The sequence below is a fragment of the Apis laboriosa genome, unplaced genomic scaffold, assembly GCF_014066325.1.
Source record: "Apis laboriosa isolate Shangri-la unplaced genomic scaffold, ASM1406632v1 scaffold18_cov149, whole genome shotgun sequence".
NCBI classification, from domain to species: Eukaryota; Metazoa; Arthropoda; class Insecta; order Hymenoptera; family Apidae; genus Apis; species Apis laboriosa.
In genome coordinates, this window is record NW_025222233.1 from 1783849 (window position 1) to 1796245 (window position 12397).

The following is a 12397-nucleotide window of genomic DNA, read 5'->3' on the forward strand; positions in this document are numbered from 1 at the left end:
GTTTCCCGCTCATCCACCGCATTTCTTCTCGTTAAGTCCGTAACAAGCTGAAGACATTTCGCGGCGGGGCCATCCCCTATCGTTTTTTCCCCCTCCGCCCTCCTCCCCTATCGAGGCGAACGGAACGGAGGATCCGCGTTGAAATTTTAATCCTGTCCCGACCTCGCTTCCAACTTTCTCCCGATCCTTCTCTCCCGCTCTCCGGATCAAATTGCACCCGAGAAACCCGTTATTTCACAAAGAAGGGACTCGAGCTCTCCTCCTCCTCCTCCTCCTTCCCGTCCCCTTAATAATCCAGGTTTTTAATCCAACAAGAAAATTCATACTTCGAATCGCTTAAGGTATTTTAACAGGGATATTACCGAAAATAGGAAGGAAATCTCGAGTTAATTGAAGACCATCTCTCCCCCTCCGTTTTCCGTTTCCCTCTCTCCGTTTTTCGAAGGAATGGCGTCGAAACTTTGATCCCGATTCAAGTTTCTTTCCTCTTCGGTAAAGAGAAGGGAGGGACATCGTGTAGCAATCTTGCGGGTTGCGAAAGTTGGTCGCGTGAAACAGGGTTAACAACGAGGAGAAAGGAAGAGAGAAGGAAAGTTTAGACGGGAATCGAGTTTGAATCGAGGCTATATCGATTCGACAACGGCCGTGTTTCAATTCGTTCTCCTCTCTTTCTCTCTTTCTCTCTTCGCTTTGGCTCGACTGATGCTTGCCGCGACTCCAAATTTCGATTCGATGAAAATACTACAACTCGTTGTCCGTGTGACAAAAAATAGAAAAAGCTTATCAGCGTGTGGCGGATGCTGCGACCGAGCTCGATTCTTCGCTTCGTAACACTCGAAGAAATTTCGCGCCACTTGTCTCTTTCGATTCCAATATCGCTTCGGGATATCGTTCCGCGAACAGAATCTCGAGGATCGCGCGCGTGCGGAATTTCAAAAAGGGGGGATTTTCTCCCGGCTAAAAAATCCCTAGGCGGACGGTATCCATTTACCCGGTTGTCGATCTTCGACCGCGGGGAAACCCTGACGAATTCCTTTACCCGTCTTCCTTTACCCCTTTGAAATAACTCACCGCGAACCTACCTACTGCGAGCCTTCGGACGTGTTACCCGACGCGTCTGCCTTTCCCCCTCTTCCCTCGACAAATTGAAATCGTGTCGAGGATGAAACGGAATAGGAATAAATTCTGAGCGTGTAACGAGTAGACGAATAATCCATATTACTAGGAATCACGTTATTACGTTTCGTTCTTACGACGCTGAGTATATACGCGAGATACATCTTGAAGATTCGAATATCTCGATCGATTTGACATTCTTAAAGACATTCAATAATAGATTCCGCGCGAGTATTCACATCAGGATGCACAGATGCCTCGTATTCGCCTCGTGGGCAAGAATTTTTTTTTCGCGACGAGATCGTCTCGTGAAGGGGGGTGGCGCGATATATACAGCCGCGCCACAGCGGCAAAACAAGTTTGAAACGGTCGGCTCGCTTTTGACGCGAGCAACATTGTTTGGATACCATTATCTCCGTCGATGTAACATCAATCGGTGTCGCGGGTGCATTTAGATAGGGCCAGGGCCAGCTGGTCCACGTCGGACACGATCTCTCACCGTTGATACGTCACTTTTCGACGTGTTTACGGCCTCGCGCTCGAAATTTTTTGACATCGATACACATCGTTTCCGACTCCCCTCCCCATCGCTTTTTCCCTTTTTTCCGTTTTTTTTCCCGCCCCTCTCTTTTTCTCTCTTTTTTTAATCGCGCCTCGACAATCTCGACAGAATTTTCACCCGCGTTTAAAATGGAACGACGTCCTTTTTATCGTTATCGCGAAACTTGACCCGTCGGCTCTCTGTTCTCCCTTCCTTGAGCGGTGGCACGCGTACCAGCGGCGGTGGAATTAGTTTAAAAATGTATTACAGTTAGTATTCACTCGCTAACTGGCCGCGCATGCGCGTGCTAATTAAGGTTAACGCGCTGGACTTCTTCCTCCGCATCCCCTCCTTTTTCCTCGTTTTTGAACTATGAAATACGAGTTGTTCGTTCTTGGAGCGTGGGCGAGCCGAAAATTGGGGGCGAAAACTCGTGCTGCTTCGCGCGGAAGCCGGCCAAACGACGAAACTTTTAATCTGCCTGTCGGAACCGGGGGGAGAGGGAGGGGGAAAAAATTTTCGGGAGGCCGAATTACGTTCTGGAAACATTGTTCCAATTATACAGAGGGATGCAAGTATCCTCTTCTCCTAGCGAAACGAGAAAAATATACGTTCTTTCCTCGAGTTCTTCCTTCTTCTTCTTCTTCTTCTTCTTCTTCTTCGAATACGAATTTGATTGGAATTTGAATATTTTTAAATTCGTCAGGCGGATTATTTCCGAATTCTTCGATCGATTCTCTCGTCATTCATGATTCATTTATAAATGTAGAGCGTTTGTCAAGAAGACGGTTAGACAGAGTATTTATAATTTTCGCTCTATCTCGTCGGTACACATATTCGCCAATCGCAAATGAACGATGGACGTATATCGGGATAAAGTGAAACGGATGACTTTATTAAGACTTTATTGACGTAACCTTCCAATCAAAGGAATTTCCGTTTGTTTGTTTATAATCGACATTTTAATCGGAAACCGGTGAAATTATTCCACTTCGCTCCCCGCCTCGATTTTTGTCCCTGTTTTCCAACCCAATAATATTAATAATAACAATACGCGTGACAGACAGATGTAATAGAGCGCATCCATTCTGTCATCCGTTCTACATACGTTACTTTATTAAATTTATCAATTCCTTTAAAAAGAAGAGCTTGTTTCCCGATTTATCCACTACTTTTCTTTCTTTTTTCTTTTCTTTTTTCTCCACGACCAAGTTCGTAATAGCATTCCAAGAGAAATCGTATACGTATCCTACGAAGGGGAGAGATAGGTTCTTTTCTTTTTTCGACAAATCAAAAACAAGCGTTTTCGACAATCGGTTCGAACGAATTGGCGGTGGCGGCGTTTCAACCGGCGTTAATTTGCATCGACAGCGTTGGAAAATAGGTGCGGAGCGGAGGCTGTGGGGTAATTAAGTCGGATATAATTGGCCTAATATATCTGTTGGCGATGGTCTGCGGCTCGGGCGCAGCCGCGCACGCGTACGGCTCGCGCAATCGTTGGGACGGAGTCGGTCCATTTGCGTTTCCAAATATCGTGTTTCAAACACGGGGTCGCGCGATCGCCTCTCGCCTCGCGTTTCGTTTCGCCCGAAAATCGAGCCCCCGCTCCCATGTTTCGTATTCGAGGGCCGCGTTCGCCTAATATCTCGAATCGCGTAAATGGATTTTAAGTCGACACAGGTGGAGGACAGTTGTAAAATGAATCGGGTTACGTGATCTCTTTTGAGATGGGAGGGAAGAGAGAGAGAGAGAGAGAGAGAAAAGAGTGGCCGACTTTTGGAAGAAAAGAAGGGAGGAAGAAAAATCCGGACGAGAGAATTTTCGCGCTCGTCCACGTTTGGAAGAATGAAATTGTGAAGTTTCAAAGGACCCTCTGAGCTTTAAGCACCGTCCACGGTTCCCCACGTGCGCTTCGCCGGGCGAAATTCCCTCCCTCTCTCTCCTAGGCTCGTGGCCCAGCTGCGACCTTCTTACAGTTCCATCCTCCGGTTCTCCTTTGTCGGGGAACGGTGGATTCCTTCCTGCCGCTAGAAAAAGTAAATTGAATAGATCTAGCAAACTGTGCGAGAGGAAGATTCGCGGAGGCGAGGACGAGACGCCGACAAGATTCTCGCACACACGTCGAGGGAATCCGAGAGTGGCTCGTTCCTGTTGTTCTCCTCCCTCGCTTCCTCCGCTCACTTTTACGAGACGTCGTCCCGATTTAACTTCGTGGAAACGAGGGAAACGAACGTTCTCCATTCTCCGCGTACTTCCATCTCTGATTTCCTCAAGTTCGTGCGAGTCGCGAGTCGAATCGTAAAATTCGAAAGGTAATAATAATCGGTCGAGAAGAGGGGATGTGTGAGGGGAAATACGTTGAAATACGTTGAATTGTTTTTTCGGGAGAACGATATTTCTAATCTTCCTTCTTTCTTTTTCCTTCTTCCTCTTCCTCTTCCTCTTTCTCTTCTTCTTCTTCATTCGTCTGGAAGAAGATATCTTCCGAGGAAGGTTGCTTCACTCATAAGCGGAGGAGTGCAATTTCCGAAGCGAGAGAGGAGCACCTTACATCATCCTCGTTAAACTTTTATGGAAGATGTATCGCGCGTTCGCGAAGCGAAGTTGCGGATAAGACCATCGCTCGACCGAGCCACCGTTCGCGAGTCTTTTTAAGGGGCGTCTCTTCAACGAGGATGGAACGAGTATCCTTCCAAAGAGAATTTTCTCTACAAAGGGAAACGGGGGTAAGAATTTCAGACAGGGAGAAAAATCTTCCATCAACGGAAACAACCGGCCAACCGTGCTCTTTCCTTTTCTTTCTTCCTTTCCCTTCTCTCTTTTTTTTCGATGCCATCGCTTTTTCATCTCGCGCTTCATAAACCTCAGCTTCTCAAATTTTATTCACCGTTTAATTATCCCCCCTCTCTTCTCAACCTTCCTTCCTCCTTCCTCTTCTTCCTCGATATTTTTCCATCTCTCTGGATTCTATATATTTATATACATTTCGACCCGTCAGCCAATAGCGTGATTTTTGAATTGCGCGATTCTTCTGTTCCATCAGGTCGAATATCGTTCGAATGAAATTTTCACAGACACTTTTGCCCACTTATAAGAATCCCACACGACAGAAGAGGAAGAGAGAGAGAGAGAGAGAGAGAGAGAGAGAGAGAGAGAGAGAGAGAGAGAGAAGGGCGTGCATATAAAATCGAATCTACCCGATATGAAATTCGTGTACGAAGGTCAATACTCGACGAACGATCCGGTTTAGATTATTTTTCCGACATCCCTCGCGTGTATTCACCCGTATCGTAGGCAAGGGGGAGGGGGGCAGGCACGATTCAATAAGGCCACGTTATTGCTGACTCCGGCTAACATAGCTTTCGATTCTGCCCGGAATTTCGAATTCACCGTGCATCGATGTTATCGCCACTTCTCTCCCCTTTAACCCTCGTTTTCCCCAGATTTTTAATCCTTTCTTCCTTGTTTCCTTGCCGGCTACGCTCTCAATTTACGCTCTCATCGTAAAAGTGAACAAAGAGCGCGCGAACGGAGATTAAAGGAGGCACGGACGAAAGTTGGTTGGAATTACGAAATCGTTCGAGTTTTTACTATCGTCGAAAAGCGTTATTTCTTCCACCCGTCGATAAATTCTTATTTACTCCCCTTCACTCTGTATACAGTGTTCCCCGGAGTTTTCGCGTTTCCGCTTTGTTTTCCTCCTCGTCCAATAATCTGATCGTCCCATATCGCGTTTCCAATTTATCGAAAGGCCGAGCTTGGAGGGAAAAAGATTTTTCGCTTCGATTTTCGTTCGATTCGAGGAGGAGGAGGATCGCGCGAGTTCATCTTTCGCGTTCAACCGAGAAGCATTTTCGGAATTTGCAGAAAAATGGGAGAAGGGAGGGGGTCGATATGCGGGCTACGATACGATATTATCCCGCGAGCATCGAGGCGAGCGGCGGACGGGATATTTTGTCGGCCCGCAGAATCCCTCCGCCCTTTTTCTCCTGCTTTGCGCGCAAACAAAGGGCGGCTGAGCGCGAAGCTTGTTCAGAACGGTTGTTTGTCTTCCATTAACTTCAACCCTTCTGGACAAAGATAATGCGCCCCCGTTAATTCGTTTTGGCGACACGAGAACTCTCGTCTCGCACCGTCTCTGCGCTCGAAAAATCTCGATCGTTCCAGATACGTAACCACTTCTTTTTATTCCCCTCCAAGTTATTCGGGGAAAGGCTATTCACAAAGAGAAGTGGAACAACACTTCTGGAAGTTGCGACGTTGGACGAATTTCTTTTTATACGCCCGTACACGTTCTCGCGACGAGGGACACGGGTTGGCAGCGCTCGCGACGCGGAAAATACGGTCAAAGACGGGAGCGGGGGCGGGGAGAGGGGGAAAGGGAGGGGGGAGGGGGGAATAAGAAACGGGACGAAAATCGGAGCGTGGAGCGGGGATTCAAAGGGAAACGGGGAACAATGGGCTGGCTGCCGTTCCGTACGAATTCTTTCGCGAATTCATTCAACGATGTAACGACGCGATGAGAAACGACGTTCTGTCGATGAATGCGGCCAGGCCAGGGGGGCGCACGGGAGGAGAGGATGCACGCGATTGTGCGCTTAAGGACGACCCGCTTCTACCCTTGTCTTTCCGCAAACTACCAATTTTTTTTATTTTTCTCCCCGCTATTGGACCACTGCTGAAACTCTCCTCTCCCCCCTCATCTTCACGATCCGCGTTTTTTCTTTCTTTTTTTTTTTTTTTACAATTACTTTCCTTCTCGAAACTCGTGGTCGCGTGGCTTCCATTTTCGCCTCGACGAGTGTCGAGAACCGTTTAAAAACATCCCCTTCCTCTTCTCTGCAGAGAAGAAACGTTGTTGAGATTCGAAAATCTCCGCGAAACGCTTGGCTAGAAGGAGATGATCAAGATGACCATCCTGATTTCCCTCCTCGTTCGATTCTAGATTAGTTGCATCATCGAGGGATGAGGTTTTCTTCTCGGCGATTGTCTCAATCCGCAAATTTATTTCTTGGCGGCGAATTTCACGGATGGCCGCGAAATTTGTCCGTACGCCCCACGCTACGCGTACCGCCGAACCGTTCGTTTCGCGTTGTAAATTCAATCTGACGTTAAACTGGAGCCATTACTTTGCCACGTTATACCCACCGACGAGGCAGAGAATGGAATTTGATTTACGTTACGGTCGAACAACATCTCCTTTGTTTCAGTCATCCTCGTTTTTCCTTTCTATTTGCTCTCTCTCTCTATCTCTCTCTTTATCTAGCCGCCCTTTGTCCTCCCGTATCTCGCGTATTTCTCCTCTTTTTCCTTTGCGAGCAAACTTATTAATCCAAGGAATTCTCGTCGGCATTATTCCAACGTATTATCGTGCACCGAACGATGAACAATTCTTTCCTTTCCTTTCGTCGATTAAGTCGAAGGAATTTTTCGAGTTAATAATAATAATAATAAGAAGAACTCGAGGTCGCGTCATTTTTTCGATCGGAGAGATAGAGTGACGAACGCGTACGCGTGGTGGAAGCTACTCAACGTTTCGGAAGTTTGAACATCGTGATCGAGTGGATCCAATCCACCGCTTTCCCACCGACAATGGCCGGCCGGGAGTATTGAATCAACAGCTCGTTTGCTTTATTGAATTCTGACAATATTGCCGGCCGGGGTGATAGATAGATAGTCGGCGCGATACGCCGGTGCGAGCAACTAATGGCTACTCTCAAATTAATAGGGAACGCATTAGAATGTGTAACTGTGTCGTGGTGGATACGCGTCGCGCGGAAGTGATTAAAATTGATCCTGCGATCAATCCGCGAACGCCACCTATCGCGCGGCTGAAACCCGATTTAATCGCGTTTTCGACCGACTCCACCGCGTTCCAGCAAACCTTTTCATCGTCGACCGAACCCCCTAATCCACTCCTTTCGTTTACCTTCATTCTTTCGTCGCTCGCCGTGCAAAATAATCGGCGCGCGATACGCGGACCCGTTTCACTGAGAACCCGTTCGAGATCTTCGTATGATTTCGAACCCTTCGTATGATTTCGAACCCTTCGTATGGCCGCGTTTACCCCTCACTGCAATCCGACTTGCTTTGTTTATTCCTCAAAATTTTATATATATTTTAACTTTTATACACACTTTGTTTAATTACACTTTGGAATCAAATAACATTGCAGAATGTACTCGATGTACAGTAATTCGAATCGCTCGTATATGCAATGCGCATCTTACGCGGAGCGACTATAGTCGCCCATATATCAGTCGGCCGTAGTAACAAAAGGGTTAATCGTGATAAACGGAGTCCTTTCTCTCTCTCTCTCTCTCTCTCTCCCTTTCTCTCGTTTATCGCGTTATATCGCAATTTTAATCATCGTGGAGCCACGATGAGAGCACGATGGATGCTTACTTCAGGCGTTCACGCCGAAAGAGGGAAATTCGTCGAGAAATCGGCCGAGTGTTTCTGTCGTTCGCAGGGGGTTGGAACGCCCCACGGGTAATTCCGGGAGATGCGGAGGGCTCGTGCGACTACAGACAACGATTGAGAGAAGGCGCAACATCCCCGTGACGCGTGTTTCTATCTTTTCGCGCGGATTGCCTCGACGTTAGAGGTAGACGACGACGAAAGGCAAAAGAGAAGATTGCACCCTCAGGTGTTGTCCCTGGGGTTATCGCGGGGAGGGAAATGCACTTTTCTGCATGTAACCAGGTACTCAGCGCGTCCCTTCCTTCCGTATATACACGAACGTTTCGCGATCAAAGATCCGCGAATGTCTTTCTCCCCTCCCCTCTTCCCCAGGTTTACGAGACGCTTGTCACTTTGGGTCGACGTTGCTTCAGCCTGGATGACTTTTACTACGCGCGTAGACGATCGTACAACGTGTAGCTTTGCGAAATGGCGGACTCGACGCGGTTTGATTTCATTAACCCATGAAAAAAAAAAAAAGTTAAAGTTTTTCTAGAATAAAGTTACTTTTAAAAATAATTATTTGATAATTGTTGAAATGCTGGAATAATTATAGTAAGCCCGCTTTTCGTACTAAACTCGGCCGCTAAAATTATTATGTTGAACGATAAATTATCCGAGTAACTTTATTCGCAACTTGGATTATTAAATTTCGCCCGTCGCTTACGCTTTCCGACGCGTCCAAGTGTCTCACCTAGCACGGATCAAATCCACTGCGGAGTGGAGATTTCGCATTTCGATTGTATAATAATAGAATTCCTGGTCTAATTAATTCTGATCGATGAAGAGTACGCTATTTTTCACGACAGCTGTAGAAAAGTGTAGGCCTTCCTTCCTTCCTTTTCGATATCTTCTCAACAGTTATATACAGCTTATATACAACTCTTATTAACTCCGGAGTGAGACGGTCACGTTTTATTTTCGAGATGATAAAACGTCGCCCGTACGTCGTCGTCCGAGTGTAATTTGGAATCAACCAAGCGTAACTAGACTAGGGAGGGAGGAGAGGGATTCTTTAATTTCAAAGGACGTGGGTAGGTAGGTAGGTATCCTTGCGCGGGGTAGTTTTCAAGCTAATTTAAGTTCTGGCACAGTCTAGATCTTCCCTGTATATTCAAGTCCTGCTGTGCGAGTAACCTGAATCTACCCTATCTTATCGCTACACACAACGCAGTCTAGATTCAGGAAGGTAATGCGAGTTGTGCGCGATCTAGACGTGCCCCGTTTCGAGTTTTCTCGAGTATCAGGCCTAGGAAAGCGTATCGTTAATCCGATTTCGTCTTAATTTTGATCGTCGAAACGGCTTGAAACGGTTGGTTGGCGCGACGCTTCCGTCGAACTTTCGTCGAACCCCTCCGTTCTTCTCTCCATTCTCTCTGGATTCTATTTGGCTCGTATGTACTTTTTTTTGCGAACGATATCGATAAATCAAAATCACGTTCGTTAATCACGTTCCCATGGTGAAGAGAGCGGAGTTTCTCTCGTCGATGGAAAAAAAAAAATACCGATTGATTGGTATTTCGATCAAACCCCTATAACTCTCAAAGCACACCCTTTGATTTCGCACCGTGTAATTTATTTTAAATATTCCTCGGCCGCGAATGAACGAGGCCCGCACCAAGCGCAATTCCGTTATCATTATCCCGTTTATCCGGGCTATCATTATCCCCTCGATTCAACGTGGTTGAAAAGAAACGCGCCATCCTTTTCCTTTCATCTCTCTCTCTCTCTTTCCGTCTCTTTTTCCAATTCTGGGTCAAACAAGCAGAGAGTTGTTCGGCCCCTAATAGGGTCGCCAACTCGAACCTTTATCGCGCGGAGATAAATATCGCGTACTCCGGTGGCTTATTGCAGGATGAAAGGGCGAGCACAAAGAATTTATCCCAATAGAATTTTTCCGCGCTCCCTCGAGTCGTATCTTGGGTGTTCGAAAACCAAGGGTGTAATCGTATTCGCTCTTTGTATTCTTTCTGCGGAGGGGGATGTTAATCGATGCGTTGAACGAACAATTATTTATTTACTTCACAGGCGGTACGGGGGAGTTAAAATTTTCACGGGCAATCGTGGTAGTTTAGAAGCAACGTTGCATAGGCGGCGAGCAAGAAATTGCCGGCGATAAACGCGCTTGCCATCGATATTCGTGGCCGCATTTTTCACCCCCTCCGTAATTATTATTACGCGCGGGAATTGGCGTTCGACTCGATTCGACGGGAATATTAAATATCTGATTCCGACGGAGGTTTTCGCATAAACACAACGATAATTAGTTTTCCTAGGAGCCGATTGGAAACTTGGGCTTCGAGCAATCGCTTCCCACTAAATTTATCGCTAAGGTAAATTAACGATCGGTTTTCGCGGAAATGGTCTACAAGCATTTCGCTTTTCATTCTTCTCTTTTTCTTTTCTTTTTTTTTTTTTCGCTCTTCTCCTCGCTGGAAAAATACATTTCGCCGGTGGGAATGTTTGTCAGCCGGATTCCACGCTCCTCGAAAGGATCATTTTATCAACTTTTTCTTTTTTTTCTTCACTCGCCTCGGATGGCAAATTAACGATGTCTGCGCTTCTTCATTAACCAACACATCTCGAAACTTGTAGAAACTTGTAGAACGAACGAAAGATAACGAGCTTCCCAACGATCGTTACTCGATGAAAGCGGAAAATGTATTTCGCGTGTAAATAAATCGGAATAAGAAGAAAAAGAAAAAAGAAAAAAGAAAAAAGAAAAAATATATATATATATATATCGCGCTTTTTTTTAATGGCGACGGAGTAGGGCGAGTCGATCATTGGTCGGACGAGATTCGCGATAATTTCTCCCCCCCTCCCTCCCTTAATCTAAGCGTATAACTTTCCGTATCGTATAAATTGTTCGGTAAACGCGGCGAATATACGAAAATACTCGACGGATTTCGTTTCACTTCGAATTACGTTGGATGGGGTGTAGGTGTACATTGGCAGGACTATAAAAGCTATCTTCCATCCTTGGAAATGGTGGTGAGGGGTGAGCGAGCTCGAGAGCGAATGGATCGGTATCGACGCGCCACTTTCACGCTTTTCATTCACGCGTCTCAATTCGATCGGATTTCGTCGCGGAAAAGCGTCAAACCGGCGTGCTCACACGGTATCTTACGCGATGGCCGAAACGCGATCCGCTCCCGTCTCGGCTCATATAAAATTCCATACGTTATGACTCGTCGACCGGGTGACGGACGATACGCGAGTCGATTATCGTGCGCGAGCAGGGGAAAAAAAAAAAAGAAAAAAAGGAACTCGGGGAGACGAGTTAATGCTTTTACTACGCTCAAAGCTGGTGCACGCCCGCCCGCTGTATCGTTCCCCTCCCTTTCCCCTTCTCCGTTGGCCAACAACGAGATGGAAAATCAACCGGCTTTCGTCGAATCAACCTTTTGATCCTGGGATTCGATTGCCGACCGAGCGATTCGCGCTCTCCTCGCCGTGAGCCGATGATCCCGCCATTATTCCGTCGCGTTTCCCCCCCCCCTTTTTTCTTCATCCATCGCGCGTGCCTTCTCCGAAACGAATCCTTTCCTCGTCCGTGCCGATTCGGGATAGCCACGTGATCCACGTGTCGGTCGTTGCAACCAACACGTGATCTTCAATTTTTTCCTTGGAACGGATAGATAAAAAAAGAAAAGAAGAGAAACAAAAAAAAAGGCGGACAAGTAAACGATTGTTCCTTTCTCTCGTTAGCTATTTCGTTAGAAAGGGAGAGATTCTCTCGATAATTAAACCTGAAACTAATTAGCGACGCACGCACGAATGGGGTAAAAAATGGCGCCACCTTCGACAGAAGAAGAATATTCCGATAATTCTCTGTTGGAGGGATCCCGAGCGAAACGATCCTCTTGTTGTTTCTTCTTGTTTCGGAGAGAAGAAAGAATCTCTTTCCTCCGTGGAAACGCGTGGTTTAGGAAAACGCGCGTTCCTTCTTGGAAATCGCGAACGACTTTTTCCAAGACTCGTTCTTTTATCGAAAAGGGAAACAGAAACTCGCTCGCGAGAGGGTTGTTGTTGATGATTGTCGGATGCTGTCTCGCGCAGCGAACACCTCCCTCTCCTCTCCTTTCTCTCCCTCTATTCAGTCGGGTCTGGATCCACATTGTAGAGAGTCGAGAGGGTTGCACGAAATTTCGCGCCGCGTAACAATGACGTGGTGGAACACGTATCCTCCCGTTCTCTGTCAGTGAGCCGAATTCCCGCATCTGCATCGCGTTTACACTCGAAATTGAGCAACGATGATATAACGGGGGGGGGGGG

The 12397-nt window shown here is 46.8% G+C and overlaps 1 protein-coding gene across 3 annotated transcripts in view; it reads right to left on the reverse strand.

Moving 5' to 3' along the window:
* The window catches only part of LOC122711934, a 197224-nt gene that overhangs the window by 43511 nt on the left and 141316 nt on the right, over positions 1-12397 (reverse strand). The window lies entirely within an intron of this gene.